We start from the raw sequence: 19,223 nt of genomic DNA, 5'->3' as shown, positions 1-19,223 counted from the left end.
CCGAACCCAACTTGGGCTGCCCATTGATTCCGGTTACAAGCAATGCGGCCCAAATGGCCTTGTGCGCTCAAGTAATGGTTGTGCGGTTCGGATCATGTTGTGCGTTTGGGCCATTATATACATACATACATTACAAAACACAAAGCACATAATCATAACAATCATTAAATAATATAGCTCACATAAGCACGTAACGTTACACAAAGTGGGTTCGAAATACGAGTTGTCACATTATCCCCAACTAAAAAGAAATTTCGTACCGAAATTTGGTACGCACTCACTGAGGAAGCTAGGTAGGTTATATCGTTCACTGGTTTTCCTGGGGTGTCACATCCTCCCCCCATTGATCTGGAATTTCATCCCGAAATTCCGCAGTAGTAGCTACAGCCTCAGTAGTGGTTGCATTGGTTCCGAATAACTGGGGATACTTTTCTGTCATCTGGTCTTCGCATTCCCAGGTGTACTCTGGGCCACGCTTGGAGTTCCAACGAACTCGGACAAGAGGGATTCTCTTGTGTTTGAGGGCCTTAACATCCCGGTCCGTGATTTCAACTGGTTCCTCGACGAAGTGCAACTGTTCGTCGATAGTGAGCTCTTTCAAGGGAATTATGAGTGTCTCATCCAACAGGCACTTCTTCAGATTTGACACGTGAAAGACATTGTGAACTGCCCCGAGTTCAGCTGGTAGATTCAGTTTGTAGGCTACCTTGCCTATCTTTTCAATGATCTCGAACGGTCCAACGTACCGCGGATTGAGTTTGCCCCGTTTTCCAAAACGGACCACACCCTTCCAGGGTGAGACTTTAAGTAAAACCCGGTCCCCGACCTGAAATTCCAATGGCTTCCTACGCTTATCCGCGTAGTCTTTCTGACGGTCGCGTGCTGCCGCCATGCGTTGTCGTATTTGTGCAATCTTTTCTGTGGTGTCCACTATGAGTTCTGGACCCGTGATCTGACTATCTCCCACCTCTGCCCAATAGAGAGGTGACCGGCATTTACGTCCGTACAATGCCTCGAATGGGGCGGCTTGAATGCTGGTGTGATAACTGTTATTGTATGAGAACTCCACTAGAGGGAGATGCTTTTCCCAGCTGTTGCCGAAATCAATGACACATGCCCGAAGCATGTCTTCTAGAGTTTGAATCGTTCGTTCAGACTGTCCATCCGTCTGAGGGTGATAAGCCGTGCTCATGTCTAAGCGAGAGCCAAAAGCTTTGTGCATAGCTTGCCATAGTTCTGACGTGAATCGTGCATCGCGATCCGAAATGATAGAGGTGGGCACCCCGTGCCTTGAGACTACTTCTTTCAAGTATATGTCTGCTAGAGTGGAAAACTTGTCAGTTTCTTTGATTGCTAAGAAGTGAGCAGACTTGGTGAGTCGATCCACGATCACCCAAATAGTATCGTTCCCGCGCTGGGATCTAGGTAGGCCTGTAACGAAATCCATGGAAATTTCCTCCCATTTCCACTGTGGTATCTTTGGTTGCTGAAGTAAGCCTGCTGGTTTCTGATACTCTGCCTTGACTTTTGCACAAGTCAAGCACTTGCCGACGTAGGTCGCGATGTGGGCCTTCATGCTAGGCCACCAATACATAGTTCTGATGTCGTGGTACATTGTATCCGACCCTGGATGTACCGAGTAGCGAGACTTGTGCGCTTCGTCCATCACAAGTTCGCGTAGACCGCCATAAAGTAGGACCCAAATACGCCCCGTTACATAGTAAGCGCCGTCTGCCTTCTGTTCTAACCGTTGCCGTGAGCCGCGTAGGGCTTCAGCCCTGACGTTTTCTGGTTTCAATGCCTCTACCTGAGCATTTCGTATCTGTACAGGAAGATTAGACTGAATCGTAAGCTGTAGCGCCCGCACGCGCTTAGGTAGGGTGTCTTTCCGACTGAGGGCGTCGGCCACAACATTGGCTTTGCCTGGATGGTACTTGATGGCGCATTCATAATCGTTAAGTAGTTCGACCCATCGACGTTGACGCATGTTCAATTCTTTCTGTCTGAAGATATGCTCGAGACTCCTGTGATCGTTGTAAATTGTGCACTTGGTACCGTACAGGTAGTGTCGCCATATCTTGAGTGCAAAAACAACAGCTCCCAGCTCTAAATCGTGCGTCGTGTAGTTCCATTCATGAACCTTGAGTTGGCGCGAAGCGTAAGCAATGACCTTGTCGCGCTGCATTAACACACATCCAAGACCCTGGATGGATGCATCACAGTATACTACAAAATCGTCCGTGCCCTCTGGCAATGAGAGGATAGGTGCACTGCAAAGTCTATCCTTTAGGTGTTGAAAAGCAGTTTCCTGAGTGTTGCCCCAACGGTAGGTGACACCCTTCTGTGTCAGTAGTGTAAGCGGCTGAGCAATCTTTGAGAAATCCTTGATGAACCGTCTGTAATATCCCGCCAAACCCAAGAATTGGCGTATTTCCGTTGGTGTACGTGGTGTAGGCCAGTTCCTGATCGAATCTACCTTGGATGGATCAACATGGATCCCATCCTTGTTTACTACGTGGCCTAGAAAGTGGACTTCACGAAGCCAGAAGTCGCATTTCGAAAACTTGGCGTACAACTGTTCCTTTCGCAGGAGTTCCAAGATCAATCGTAGATGCTGCTCGTGCTCCTCCTGACTCTTGGAGTAAATCAGAATATCATCGATGAAGACAATGACGAACTTGTCAAGATAGGGTTTGCACACCCTGTTCATTAAATCCATGAATACGGCAGGCGCGTTCGTTAACCCGAAAGGCATGACTAGAAACTCGTAGTGACCGTAGCGAGTTCTGAATGCAGTTTTGGAGACGTCCTCATCCCGGACTCTCAGCTGATGATACCCTGACCTCAAGTCTATCTTTGAGTAGTAACTCGACCCTTGCAACTGGTTGAATAAGTCGTCTATACGCGGAAGAGGATAACGGTTTTTCACCGTCACCTTGTTGAGTTCCCGGTAGTCTATGCACATCCTGAAGGTACCGTCCTTCTTTTTCACAAATAACACTGGAGCTCCCCAAGGCGAAGAGCTTGGACGAATAAAGCCCTTTTCCAAGAGCTCTTGTAGCTGCTTTGACAGTTCCTCCAGCTCAGTTGGAGCTAAACGATACGGTGCTCGAGCTATGGGTGCTGCTCCTGGAGCGAGCTCGATTTGAAATTCGACTTGGCGATGAGGCGGTAAACCAGGCAAATCTTCAGGAAACACCTGAGGATAATCGCGTACAACTGGAATGTCTTCCAATTTCTTTTCCTTCGCTGATGCATCTGTAACGAGTGCCAAGATAGCGGTGTGACCCTTCCGCAAACATTTCTGAGCCTTCAAGAAAGAGATGATGCCAACCACAGCACCACTCTTGTCGCCTTGAACTTCGAGAGGTTCTTGACCAGAACGGGGAATACGAATGATCTTCTCGCTGCATAAGATTTCTGCCTGATGTTGGGATAACCAATCCATCCCAATAACGATATCGAAACTACCCAAGACTATGGGAATAAGGTCGATGGAGAATGGTTGACCGGCTAAAACAATACTACAACCCCTGACTACTTGCGTGGCTTCTAGGCTCTTACCATTAGCTAATTCTACTACATGTTTGGTGGTTAAGAATGTTGGTGCACGTTTTAACAATTTACTGACTTTTAGCGATATATAACTTGTATCAGCACCCGAATCAAACAAAACAGTAACATAAATATCGTCGAGGAGAAACTTACCCATAACCACATTGGGATCGTTCATTGTGTCTCCTCGTCCTAGTACGAAAGCACGTCCCCTTGCCTCGTTGCCATTATTGTTGTTGTTCCCACCGTTGTTACCATTTCCCTGGTGATTGTTGTTGTTGCGATTCTGGTTCTGGTTCAACTGAGGGCAATCACGTTTGTAATGACCTTCGGCCCCACACTGGAAACATCCCCGGTTTCCATGCTGTGGCTGCTGCTGCTGTGGGTTTTGTGGAGCTGGTAGTTGCGGTTGCTGGTTCTGATTCGCAGGCCGTGGGCTCCTACAGTCCTTGGCCTCATGACCCATCTTGAGACACCTTTGGCAACGACCCTTGTTGCACTGGCCGCTATGGTGCCTGTTACAGTTGTGGCACTTTGGTTGATTTCCCAGATATCTTCTCTGTCTATGACCACCAGAAGGTTGCTGGCTAGGACTCTGGTAGTGGTCAGTCTTCTGCTGCTGAGCTTGAGACTGAACAGTTGCTGAACCTTTGCTAGAATCCCCATCCCACTTCCTTTTGCTGTCACTGGGGGTAGTGGGAGTAGCGGCTGAAGTGGTAGCACTGATGCGTTTGGGCAACTTGTTCTGTTCCACCGCCTGATCCATGAGGCGATGAGCAAGACGCTGAATGTCTTGGATGTTGTCGAGATTAGCCGATGTCACATGGCTCTGAATCTCTGAGGCTAGACCCTTGAGGTACAATTCGATGCGCTTGATCGGAGGGTCTACCATGGTTGGACACAGAATGGCCAGTTCGTTCGACCGTTTCGTATAAGCTTCAATCTCAGACCCCGTCATTTTCAAATGATAAAGCTCCACTTCTAACTTGTGGATGTCGTCGCGTGTGCAGTATTCCCTTTTAATGAGTTCTTTAAAATCACTCCATGGGGTGGCGTTAGCAGCTGCCAACCCTAGGATTTGTACTTGCGCGTTCCACCAGGTTAGCGCGATTCCTTCCAAAGTACCAGTGGCGTACTTGACCCTGCGAGCCTCAGGGCATTCACACATCTCGAATACCGACTCGAGCTTCTCAAACCAATGGAGTAGTCCCACTGCTCCTTCCGTACCACTGAACGTGCTTGGACGACAGTCCATGAAGTTCTTGAATATGCAGACAGGTTGCTGTGCGGGTTGACCTCCTGCTTGTGCGGCTGCAAGTGCCGCAGCAACTTGTTCGTTAATGAGAGCCGTCAACTGGGCTTGAGTCATGTTAATTCATCCAGACATGTTCTTCATAGTAAAAGTAGCGTAAGTGAGAATGGTTCGCGAGTAGTGCGATGACAGAAAAGTGTAAGCACGTAGGTATTCTCATGTAATAGGGTCATGTGTATCTAAGCGTACTACGAGCAAAGTTCTATATAGTTCTAGCAAGCAGGTAATAAACATAAACCATATTACCTAGGATGTCGAGTCTTGCACGTGGAGCGAAGCGTCGTTGTGGATCGTTGAGAGCACTGTTCCGGTTATAGTCTGGTTTTAATAAAACGTTTTCCCATATTAAAACCTAGTTCTCTATAACCAATGGCTCTGATACCAATCTGTCACACCCCCAAAATCCACCCGCGGAGTACCACCGCTTGGAGGCGTGACATGACCAGGATCAAGCCACCAATCATATCGAACAAAGCATTTAATAATAAAAGTAGATAATGTAATTTATCACGACATGATTGATGTTCAAAACCAAACTTTGTTTAAGTAGCGGAAGCATGTAAGTAAACCCAACATAAATAATAATGTATGAAATGTCATAAGTGTTTAATTAAGCATTCATGATCCATGCCCATAACGACCTGCTCCTCCTTGTGCAAGCTCCATAAGTACCTAAGGCCCTGCAAGGCATGCAGCAGAGAGTCAACAACTAGTTGAGCGAGTTCACAGAAAGTAAGTTCGTAGCAGTAATTCGTATGTTCATCTAGTGGGGGCTTCCCATGCATGTATGTACTAATAATGGGGGTTTCCCATGGTCATATGTATTACTAGTGGGGGTTTCCCACGTTTATCTTTATTAATGGGGGCTTCCCATGTTTGTACTTACTAGACTATTTGCAACCATGTGTTCTTCTTAAACCGAGAACAGGAATACGTACAAGGTCACGTAGGATTTACGTGAGTGCCCTTCCCCGAGGACAGTGGTACGTGTGGGGTTTACGTAGGATTTACGTAAGTGTCCTTCCGACCCGGAAGACAGTAGTAGGTATTAGTTTACGTAGGTTTTACGTAACTGTCCTCCCGACCCGGGAGACAATGGTAGATACTAGTTTACGTAGGTTTTACGTAAGTGTCCTGACTATCCTGAGGACGATGGTCTATAGTCTAGCAATAGCGTAAGTACGAGTAATCATCCATTTCAAATAATCCAACCCAATTCCCAACCCGGGAATCCCATGCCTTGGCTGTGTGAACTCACCTTGGTTTGCTCGGCAGATACACAAAAGGTTCTTGAACTAAGGGTGGTCAACCACGTCCTAACAGGGTTACCACACAAGTCAGGTTTTGACTTCGAGTAATGCACGTATAGGTTTCACACAAGTTAACACGTTTCGAGCACGTATAGAACATGGCAGCATTTAAACAGTTATGTAACAACTTCAACTTGTACGATTTAAAATAAGCCCAAAAGAAATCGGCCCAACATGTTGTGCGATCCACAACATGTTGTGTGATCCAACAAATCCCGGCCCAACTACATAAGTAGTCCAATAGCATACCCGGCCCAACATAACAGTCCATTTGTATACGGCCCAAATATCATAACGGATCAACAATACATTCTCGGCCCAATAAATAACATATAAGTGACATTGTGCGATCCAAGCAGACTTGTGCGATCTGCTTGGGTTGTGCGACTGGGTTTGGACTTGTTCGGCCCAATAACACAGATAGTCCAATAACAATCTTTAAGCATAAACACGGCCCAAACAAAAATGCCTAAGCCTTGTGCGATCCGGACAACTTGTACGTTCCGGATATCTAGTGCGATTCATTTGGGTTGTGCGATCCGACCAGCTCAACCCAACATGTCCCCCAGCCCAACAGTTAGACAGACCCGATAACTTGTGCGATTCATAATTCTTGTGCGACTGAAGCACCTTGTGCGATCAGTTTAAATATCCGAAAGTTATGCATATTAGTTACAATCATTTAACAGTTTCCTTATTTACAACAATCAATCAACACTAACAGTTTCCCAATTAAATCAATTATCGATCAAACAAGGCAATGATCGTTTAATCCATATGAACCCTAATCAAAGCATGAACAATAATCTATAAATTCACATGAACATGTAGCCGAGTATATCAACATAACCCGATTCACTAGCACATCAACAAGCTATAATCCGAATCATATAACATAACAACGGATTAACATCTATCTCCAACCGATTACTTGCATGAAAGCCGATTCACATACATATAAGAATATCATTGATCATCATACATACACCTCAAATCATGCAATCGAAACATGTAACCATACATCATTTATAAACACATATCATAAAGCACTAACCGGTTAAGAACTTGTGATGAGAATGATCCGAACAACAAGGATCTTTGATCGAAAAGGGGAATGCTTCACCGCCGGCTTCGAGAGAGAGAAGGAGAGAAAGCTAGGGTTCTTGTGTGTGAGAATATTATGGTAAAAGTGTAGAATGGTTACAACACATCATGTGTTAATCGACTAGAGGGATGGGCCGAACCCAACTTGGGCTGCCCATTGATTCTGGTTACAAGCAATGCGGCCCAAATGGCCTTGTGCGCTCGAGTAATGGTTGTGCGGTTCGGATCATGTTGTGCGTTTGGGCCATTATATACATACATACATTACAAAACACAAAGCACATAATCATAACAATCATTAAATAATATAGCTCACATAAGCACGTAACGTTACACAAAGTGGGTTCGAAATACGAGTTGTCACAACTTTTGCTACGGGGTTGTTTGTTGATGAAGCTTTGACTTGGTGGAATTTGCAAGTCAGACTCTGGGTGATGATGCTGCGTACGGCATGACGTGGGGTGAATTAAAGGATCGAATGAGAGAGAAGTATTGCTCGCGTGCTGAACTCCAAAGGTTGGAGACTGAGTTCTGGCACTTGACCATGGAAGGTGCAGACATTACTGGTTATACTCGAAGGTTCCACGATCTGTCAAGAGCGATCCCCTATATGGTGACTCCCAAATTTAAGCGCGTCGAACGCTACATCTGGGGATTGGCACCGGAATTCCGCAGCTTGGTGACTGCAGCAAAACCTAGAACGATCACTCAGGCTGTAACTCTGGCTGTCAGCCTTACTGAAGATGTTGTTCGTCTGAAGAAGTTATCTCTGAACCCTACTGAAAAGACCGAAACGCATGCTGAGTCGTCTGGTGACAAGAAAAGGAAGCATGCGAACCTGAATTAAGTGACACGTAACAACAAGGGTTCCAACAATAAGAAGAGAGACCCCAACCCGCCTCAGGAGGCGAAAACTCTTGCAACCATGAATGACGCTCCTGCCAAAACATACCTGGGCACTCTGCCCATCGGCAACTAGTGCAAGCGTCATCATGAAGGAGCTTGTCGCGTTCCAAAATGCGACAAGTGTGGAAAACTGGGGCACTATACTGAGAACTGTTGGGGAAAAGGAAGGAACGGGAATGGAAACCGCAATGGTACTGGTAAAAGAAACAGTGGTGGAAATGGCAATGGCAATGGTAACCGGAATGGTAATGGAGCTGGGCAGAACCAAGGATGCTTTGGTTGTGGAAGCAAGGATCATTTCATGAAAGATTGCCCAAGGGGAAACAATGCTTAGGCTCGAGCATTTGTTATTGGAGCAAGGAACGCACATGAGGACCCTAATGTGGTCACCGGTACGTTTCTCGTTAACAATCACTTTGCATCCATATTATTTGACACTGGTGCCGATTATAGCTTCATGTCTGTGGAATTTAAACGTATGCTTGGAATAGAATCTAGTAGATTAGATATTCCTTATTCCATAGAACTAGCCAATGGTAAACTTGTTGAATCGGGCGAAGTTGTTAGGGGTTTCACATTAGAGCTTGGTGAGCGAAGATTTAGCATCGACCTCTTGCCTATTCAACTGGGTAGCTTCGATGTAGTGGTCGGAATGGACTGGTTGTCCAAGAACAAGGCTGAAGTTGTTTGCAATGAGAAAATCATTCGCATCCCCCTGACGAATGATGAAACTCTCATCGTGCATGGAGAAAAACGAGACGCGCCTCTGTGAATCATCAATTGTATGAAGGCGCAGAAGTGCTTAAGGAAAGGATGTATTGCCTTCCTAGCGCATGTTGTAGATAAGAAGGCTGAGGAGCCGAAACTCGAAGACATTCCTGTGGTGAAGGAATTCCCTGATGTTTTTCCCGAAGATCTGCCAGGACTACCTCCGCAACGACAAGTCGAATTCCATATAGACTTGGTTCTAGGAGCCGCTCCTGTAGCCAAGGCACCCTATCGGCTTGCACCATCCGAGATGCAAGAATTATCTACACAACTCCAGGTGTTGTTGGATAAAGGATTCATAAGGCCAAGCTTCTCGCCTTGGGGAGCTCAAGTATTGTTCGTGAAGAAGAAGGATGGAACATTGCGGATGTGTATCGATTACAGAGAACTGAAAAAGCTCACAATCAAGAATCGGTACCCACTACCGAGGATTGATGACTTATTCGATCAGTTGCAAGGATCTAGCTACTATTCCAAGATCGACCTTCGATCGGGATACCATCAGTTAAGAATCCAAGAGGAAAGCATACCAAAGACTGCATTCAGAACACGTTATGGGCATTACGAATTTCTTGTGATGCCATTCGGGCTGACGAACGTGCCAGCGGTATTTATGGATCTGATGAACCGCGTATGCAAACCATATCTCGATAAATCCGTGATTGTATTTATCGATGATATCCTGATTTACTCACGATCGAGAGAAGAGCACAAGCAACATCTCATAACCATTTTGGAACTACTGAAGAAAAAGAAACTTTATGCAAAGTTTTCAAAGTGCGAATTCTGGATTCGCGAAGTACAATTCCTTGGTCATGTTGTGAAAGAGAAGGGCATTCATGTAGACCCATCCAAGATTGAAGCAATAAAGAATTGGGAAGCCCCCAAGACCCCAACTGAAGTTCGACAATTTTTGGGCTTAGCAAGCTATTACCGATGATTTATCGAGAATTTCTCAAAGATAGCTCAACCGCTGACAACCCTTACGCAGAAAGACAAGAAGTACGACTGGGGTGACAAACAGGAAGAAGCCTTCCAACTACTCAAAAATAAGCTATGCGATGCACCAATACTATCCTTGCCCGAAGGCACAGAAGATTTCGTGGTTTACTGCGACGCTTCGCGTCAAGGTTTGGGTTGTGTGCTCATGCAACGTCAAAAAGTCATCGCTTACGCTTCAAGACAGTTGAAGGTGCATGAAAGGAACTATACCACCCACGACCTGGAGCTATACGCGGTGGTATTCGCCTTGAAGATCTGGCGACACTATTTATATGGTACTCGATGTACAATCTTCACAGATCACAAAAGCCTATAACACATATTTGATCAGAAGGAATTAAACATGCGTCAACGATAGCGGGTCGAACTGCTAAATGATTATGATTGTGAGATTAAGTACCATCCTGGAAAGGCAAACGTTGTAGCAGACGCATTAATCCGTAAAGAAAGGGTCAAGACCCTCAGAGTTCGAGCATTGGAAATGACTATTCGGACGAACCTCACTGCACGCATTCATGAAGCACAGCAAGAAGCCCTTAAGATGGAGAATCGTAGAGCTGAATACCTCCGAGGCATGCTGAAGAATTTGGTGCCAAACAAAGAGGGAACCTTATACTTTAAGGGGCGTATTTGGGTTCCGCTCTATGGCGGTATTCGAGAAGTCATCCTTGATGAAGCGCACAAGTCGAGATACTCGATCCACCCAGTATCGGACAAAATGTATCAAGACTTGAAAGAATATTATTGGTGGCCGAGACTTAAGAGTGACGTTGCCGTTTACGTGGGGAAGTGCCTGAGAGAAGGATAGTTGATCGATTGACGAAATTTGCCCATTTCCTACCAATCTGAGAGAAGGATAGCACTGGAAAGCTTGCTGAGCTGTACTTGAAAGAAATCGTGGCACGTCATGGAGTGCCTATCTCAATTATTTCAGACAGAGATGGACGTTATGTCTCAAGGATCTGGCAATCCTTCTAGGAAGCCTTTGGGTCTCAACTACATCTAAGCACGGCCTTCCATCCGCAAACAGACGGCCAGAGCGAACGAACCATACAAACGCTGGAAGATATGCTTCGCGCATGTGTTATGGACCTAGGCGGCAGCTGGGATACTCATCTACCCTTAGTTGAGTTTTCCTACAATAACAGTTACCATACAAGCATAAAAGCCGCACCGTTCGAAGCTCTATATGGCCGCAAGTGTCGCTCGCCATTATGTTGGGCAGACGCTGGAGACAAACGTATGGTTGGTCCCGAACTTGTTCAAGAGACAACTAACAAAATCATGTGGATCCGAGAGCGCATTAAGGTGACTCGAGATCGACAAAAGAGCTACGCTGATCGAAGACGAAAACCCTTAGAATTCGAGGTGGGAGACAAAGTTTTGTTAAAGGTCTCACCTTGGAAGGGCGTAGTAAGATTCGGAAAACGTGGAAAACTAAATCCACGATACATCGGACCATTCAAGATCTTGGAAAGGATTGGTACCGTGCCATGCAAATTGGAATTACCGGAAGAACTTGTAACACCCTAACACGTAATATCTTAAAAACGACGCAGCGGAAATACAAGCCTTAAAATTTCTTTCTATGTTAGACACAATACTTACATAAAGGCTCAAATACAAAATTTAAACATTTCTTAGCAGGGATTTACAATATTCATATTGAATTAATGTTTCAAAGCAATACATAATTCAAACTACGTGACCGTTCTTTCCGTACAATCCTTGCTATTCGACTCGATCTATTCCCGCTTATCTTCGATAGTGGTAGAAGAAATCCGTGTAGTACATGTGGACATCACATACAACTTAACCATTAGTCATTGACAATCATCATACAACAATAATCTCATGCAATTAAAAATCATATAACATTCGACCACATAAACTTTGATTCATTCGACTATCCTCTCAGATTCCCTTGTTCCGAGTTCGGCTTCCAAGTTCGGCTTCAATTCTACAAGAATCTGGCGTTCTCATTCCTGCATTACATTCCAATCTCAAGCACATCGTTAGTAATATCCATACTCAAACGTACTGAAACCATGTATACATGTATACATGCATACCTGCCCCATTCTTTTCATAGGCGATAAATCCTACTTATTAGCATGCTTAGATAATCATATCTACACATATTTACTTACATCCAATTCTTGATTAACTTATTAGCATTCACTTATCATACTCGTACAATAATCATGAGGTGCTTAGACTTGGATTTATAACCCAAAAACATCAAGGAAACATTCAAAATTATGTTCGGGAGGCTCATCGTAGACCACGGTTAATATACCGAAGCTTACGGTACACAAAACAACTTAGTTAACAAACTTCAGCATTTTAAACATGGGGAGGGCGTCGGCGACGGCCCTACAGGGCGTCGGCGACGGCTCTTAGTTTTTCGCGTAGCCAGAAACCCCCATAGACAGGAAAATAGGGCGTCGGAGAAAACTGAAAATGCACAAGGCGTCGGTGACGGCCCATAGGGGCGTCGGCGACGGCCTCTAGTTTTGCCATTTTTCTGCTGTGTTGTTTTCGTCGTTCGCACGCACAAAAACTTGTATAACTTTTAAACCGTTTACCCGTTTAACCTCCCGTTTCTTCCTACGTGATTGTAAATTAACATTCTATCATGTGAACTTGAAATCCAACATCCGGGTTAAGGAAATTCTTAACTTATATGTTTTTGGCTTATTATTCATTTATGAATTATTCGACCCGTTCACGATTTCATCAAACCTCTCACTTGTTTACCCCAAAACGTACAGGGATGTTATAACCAAACTCACATCTGAGTCTATTGACTATTAAACCACATCGCCGATGCCCGCCTTACGTACTTTTATACAAAATTTACCCATCAATCAAATACACTACCGGAGTCACTTCTTATGTAACATTTCAATAATATCATACGATCTCATTTCGACCTGCTTGGTCTACTTAGCGAAATTTACCAGATTCATACAACTAAATTCATATTCGACCTTAAACACCATGTTTAATTAATTAGAACACTACATTACTTTAACAACTAAGAAATGATTAAGGAAATCACTTACCTTGTGCATCCGTATCCGTATCCACTTCCTTGTCTCCTCTTGACCCGCTTTCCTTTCTTGCTTGAGCCCATTTCCACATGATCCCTATTCTTTCATGTCATCGCAATCACATTCTTATTAGTATATATGATTGTACATTTAAATGATCATGTCGAATGCATAACTCACATTTGACTTTCATTAGTCAAGCCTAACAAACACAAGACATATGTAGGATCGTGAAACGACCTAACGAGTCGATCAGAAGAGTGCTCAGACAGAATCAGAGGCGGAATTCATTGATTCTGTCTTTGTTTAGCTTGTTTAACACAAGAAATCACTAATTTGTCTCGGTTTATTGATCTGCTAACAGTTTACAAGCTGGAGACGTTTTGGCAGGGCTTCGTCGTCAAATACCCGGACTTAATCTGTGATTTCGCTCGAGACTGCCTATATATAGGCTTGGGGTTCCGCTTGAACATGCATGTGCATTTCAAGCGGAATCAACATAACAATTTCGAGCGGAATCAATGATAACCATCTCGAGAGGAATCAAGAACTTAAGTGATTTCGCTTGAAATGACAAGGTGTCATTTTGAGCGGAATCAAACACTAAATCATGTTTTCTCGATTTTCGTGCACTATACAGTCAGCCCTAAACTAAGACTCGAACGAAGATGAAGTCGACAAACAACTGCACCAACAGACTCCCCCTTGAATGTTGACGAAATCTTCAGTAAGGGTCTTCAACATGACGACTCTTCATGATCGGTCTTCTTCAGGAATTTCTCCTGGAATCATGTACCCGGATCTTTCTCTGGCTCTAACTATCGTCAGACTCCGCCTTTCACCAAGCTAGGATCGGTGTCTGGAATTTGTTATCACCTTTGAAAGTACATCCTGGCTTTTTCTCTGATTAAGCTCTCCGCAAGTTCTGAATTGCATCCTGGCTTTCCGTAGCAACAGGATCAGAAACCTTTCTTTCACCTACATATATCTCAACAACTCATAATCAAATTTTCTCATTTGAAAATCCTCTCAAATTTGAAACATTCTAACGTCTGATTCAAATTAAAGAATCATTTTAAACATTTCAAATTAATTATCCAACCCAACTGTTCATCATGTTTAGCCCTTTTGAAATTTTGAAAATCAGTTTTCCCACATCAGTTGTCAAAAATCTTTTTGGATTTTTCAAAATATGAAATATAAATGCAAAAACAGAATTTAAATGCAGAAATGAAATATATACAAACACTATTTTTGTGAGTTTGTGAAAGAGGATCATATCAGTTTTGAGACACATCACAAGCACCGTTAAGCTTTTAATCGTTTTAAGTTTTAAACGATTCACATAGATTGATGATATATTTGTCCTCTTAAGCTCAATCTAAAAATTTTCGACATGCTTACCGATACGTTAAGGTATATTAATTGTGCACTAAGTTCTTATGGACCCCACGATCTCAGCATATCCTCTCATCATGCAATACACTGACTCAAGTAATGCCTTTAAACTTTGATCAACTGTGATTTGTGCAAAAACAACACAGAATGTTTAAACATTAACAATCAGGTCGATACTACCGTATACGCAGAGAAAGTCCAATGTTTAAACAAAATAAGAAAATAAAAAACAAGTTGAAATTGTTTAGGCTTTAACCACCAGGTCGATACTTCCGTATACGCAGAGGTGATCCAAAGCTTAAACGAAACACCAAAGAAAATAAAGCAGAATGTTTAGGCAATAACATCCAAGTCGATACTCACGTATACGCAGAGGATGTCCAATGCTTAAACAAAATAAAGAAATAAAACAAGTTTAAATCTTTGCAAAAGAAATACACAATCACAGTGTCATTTTCAGTAAAGTTGTGAAAGTTCACAAACTTAACCAGTTTTTATGCTTTTTGGCATTCAGCGATTACTGAGCAGGTACACAATCAAGAAGGACAAAACTAAGTACTATGCTTTCAATCATGTTTTCCACTTAGAACTAGGCTTTTTCTTTATGTTTGTATCGTTATCGCAAATCTACTAGTCTAGCTGAGCCTATCGTCACATCCTTAGTGAGATCGTTTATCGCTTTAGGCATTACATTTCTTTAGCATGTCCACTGATTTTCTATCATTTCCTCTTGTCTTAACAAAACTCATTTTTTATTTTTCAATGTTTTTGACATTTTCAAATTTTCAAATTTTTTAAATTTTTACTCCCCCTAGAATCAAAATATGTTTCAATTTTGATTTCTGGGAAAATTTGAAATAACTTGTACAAACTTGACAACATGATGAGAATTACTTCAATTCTCCATCCACATGGCGTAAACAATCAGAACTCCCCCTTACAACAAACTATTTTCCCATTGTGATCTCAAAACACTTAAGTTTGTTTTAATCAAAATGGTTTTTCCGGAAAAATTAGTTTGTTTACCAACCACTTGTAGGTACGGGGTCACTTCATCACTTTGTTATCCTCAAACACATGAAAGATTTATCATTTCCGATTTTAAACCTTAACACCACTTGTAGAAAATCAAGTACAAATTAATGTCCTTGATTAACCACTTGTCGATTGAAATATCACCGAAGTGAATTTCTCAAGAAATGTGCCGATTCATGTTCCACGCTTACCAACCTGGGAATTCCGGCAAGTCAGGTTTTTCTATTTAAACAGATTCACCTAAGCCTGACGGTCCTTGGGTGATTTCGAATTCTGGTTCAACAATGGTGGAAAGTTTGCATCATCCATTGTTAAACCAGAATTCTCGACTTTTACCTCAACACATGGCTCTTCTGGCTTTACCATACTAGAATCATTGCCTGAATGTGGCTTGTCTGACTTTGATGAGCCAGATTCATCGCCGACACGTGGCTCCTTTATTTCCAGAGAAACAGATTCATCGCCGACTATTTTCTTTTTCTTCTTTCTCTCTTCTGTCCTCAGATTTGTATCTGATGAATTCGTTTTGCTTGATTTGTCGTTCTTTGGAGAGCAAGACGATTTATCAGAACTTTTATCTGTTTTTCCAGATGTACCCGAGGACAAAATCCTTTCGAGATATTCTCTCGCCTTCTTCCTCTTCTTCCTCAGTCTGTCTTTCTGCCCTTGTGAAAGCTTAACTTTCTTTTCTTGAACTTTTTGTTCTTTGGACTTGACACTGACTGGTTTCTTTGCCATTTTCTGAGACTCAACCCTTGATCTCCCCTTTGATCTCATCAGGCAATCTCTGGCGATGTGACCTATGATATTGCAATTAAAGCATCTTTTCGTCTCAAAACTCCAACTCTGGCAGTTAACAGCAATATGTCCTTGATAACCGCATCTGTAACACACTCTGTTATCGTACCATGTACCACCTTTACACCAAATATTTAGATCATAGCATTGTTTGGCTCTGTGGTAATCATCACTCTTCCTGAAAATTGGATTTGGCTTTGAAGCACTGTGGTCAAACCTGCACCACTCATCACCAACTATTTTTGAGTTTTGATTTTTTTTTTTTGTGGTTTTTGATTGCGATTGGATGATTGATCTGATGAACTTTTATTTTCTTTTTGAACATTTTTTTCATTTTTAACTTTTTGTTTCTGTTCCGCTTTCTTCTTCAAAGGTTTTTGCTTAGAGCATTCTCCCTTTTCAGTTGATTGCAGAACAATTTTCTGAAACTCTTCTTTTAAATTCAAAAACAATTTCTTTTTCTCATTTTTTTCATTTTCATCATCAGATTTATCATCGCAATCTTCAATTTTGACTTTGTCAAAATTTGTGACATTGTCACTTATTGGAACTGAATTGATCGGTTTTGGACAAGGATGACTCAAAAACTTTGATGAAGTCACAAAACCTTTCAATTTCTTTTCAAGCATATCAATCTTGGCTCTTGAATTCTCAGCTTCATTTTCAAGCTGAGAAATTCTCTCAAAATGAGACTTGATTGATTTTTCATTCTCAATCTTAATGTTTTCAAGAACAGTCTTTTCATTTTCCAAAACTTTTATCTGTTCTTGAAATTTTGTTTCATTTGCTTTCAAATTCTTGTTTTCAAGCTTCATCCAGAAATCTTTATTTTCTGAAGATTTCTTTTTGCTTTCAAAATCTTTTTCCTTCTCTTTCAAAACCTTGTTTTCTAATGTCAAACTGTTCAAACCACTTAACAGTTTAACATTTTCAGACTTCAGCTTTTCATAATTTTCCTGAATTTCAAGAATTTGTTTATCATCAGGTCTCTTCTCATCTTTCAAATTTTTGATTTCCAATGCCAAACTTTTCGCATCCTTCAAAAGTTTAGCATTGTCTGATTCAGATTTTTCACAGTTTAAGCACTTGCCAGGAATTTGTTTATCATTAGCTTTCATCTCTGCCTTCACAGCTGAAATCTTTTCAATCTGTTCCTCTCCCACTTGGACACCTATATTCTTGCTTCTTTTTAGTATTGATTTTCCATTTTGACTCCTCTTCTTCTCAGCATTTCTCTCCATCTGTTCTTCAAGTTTCTCAATGAATTGACAAATTGTCAATCTAGAGTATTCTTCAGTTCTTTTTAAATTCAACAGATATGTACCCCATTCTTGTTGAGGTATGGCATTGGTTAAACTTTCAACCCATTCATTTGGACTTTTCTGAATACCCTTCTCAGACATTGAGCGAACAAGATGGCTATACCTCTCTATAATACTCTTTGTACTTTCTCTTGGACAACCTGAAAACGAGTCAAATTCTTTCTTTAATACATTTATTCTATTAATTGTTTCATTAGTCATATTAAAGAAATTTAAATCCATGGTTCAAAAACACGTTTATCAAGACAGTCCCGTTTCAAGCGAAATAACCCAACAAACAGATTCAAGCGAAATATCAAACAACTACTCTCGAGCGAAATCACCAAACTTCAATTTGGAGCGGAATCAGAAATTTGGTTATCTGGAGCGGAATTAACAAAAAGTTTGGAGCGGAATCAACTTTTTGTAAATTGGAGCGAAATCACAAGTCTTTCTGGAGCGGAATCACTAGGAACTTTTCAAGCAGAATCTCAAATTTGGTACTCTGGAGCGAAATCAAAAACCTCCTGAAGCGGAATCAACACTTTGAAACTAAATCAGTCAACTTGGAGCGGAATCATTCACACAACTCGAGCGGAATCACTAGCGGTCCATTCGAGCGGAATCAATTCGAAGGTCATTTTCAGTCACTTTTAGTCCGAATTTTGCTGTGAAACTTTCAAGGATTTGTTAATATGTCTTTTTACACAGTCTGTGAAAAATTACTCCAATTGTGACCGTTAAAATTTGTTTTAATGTGAGAAGAAGGTGTAGGAATCAGAATTTTCCAGCGAAAACGAACTAAACAGTAAGAACTCTTCCTCCTGAGCTCTGATACCACATGTAGGATCGTGAAACGACCTAACGAGTCGATCAGAAAAGTGCTCAGACAGAATCAGAGGCGGAATTCATTGATTCTATCTTTGTTTAGCTTGTTTAACACAAGAAATCACTAATTTGTCTCAGTTTATTGATCTGCTAACAGTTTACAAGCTGGAGACGTTTTGGCAAGGCTTCGCCGTCAAATACCCGAAATTAATCTGTGACTTCGCTCGAGACTGCCTATATATAGGCTTGGGGTTCCGCTTGAACATGCATGTGCATTTCAAGCGGAATCAACATAACAATTTCGAGCGGAATCAGTGATAACCATCTCGAGTGGAATCAAGAACTTAAGTGATTTCGCTTGAAATGACAAGGTGTCATTTCGAGCGGAATCAACACTAAATCATGTTTTCTCAATTTTCGTGCACTATACAATCAGCCCTAAACTAAGACTCGAACGAAGATGAAGTCGACAGACAACTGCACCAACAACATATACCCAAAATCACATCTTTTCCAACTCTTATAATTCCTCACGTAATTGCATATAACACACATTGTTGTAAATGCACCGTACGACTTTATAGCATTACAATTTGACAAGAGTCTCGCCATACGAATTATGCAAGGTTTGACTTTCAAAAGTCAACGACCTATCTTATGAACTTTCGATTAAACCTCGTACTTCCATGTCAACATAATAGACTACACTAGTGACACTATATATAATTCATACTCATAATGCAATGCACATACAACCACATGATCGATCATTTACATACATACACACACACACACATACATATATTCAATCCAACACTTCGCTAATACTTTTATGATCTCACAATAGACG

Source organism: Helianthus annuus, chromosome 11 (genome assembly GCF_002127325.2).
Source record: "Helianthus annuus cultivar XRQ/B chromosome 11, HanXRQr2.0-SUNRISE, whole genome shotgun sequence".
Lineage (NCBI taxonomy): Eukaryota > Viridiplantae > Streptophyta > Magnoliopsida > Asterales > Asteraceae > Helianthus > Helianthus annuus.
Note: the sequence above shows the minus strand (reverse complement) of the source record.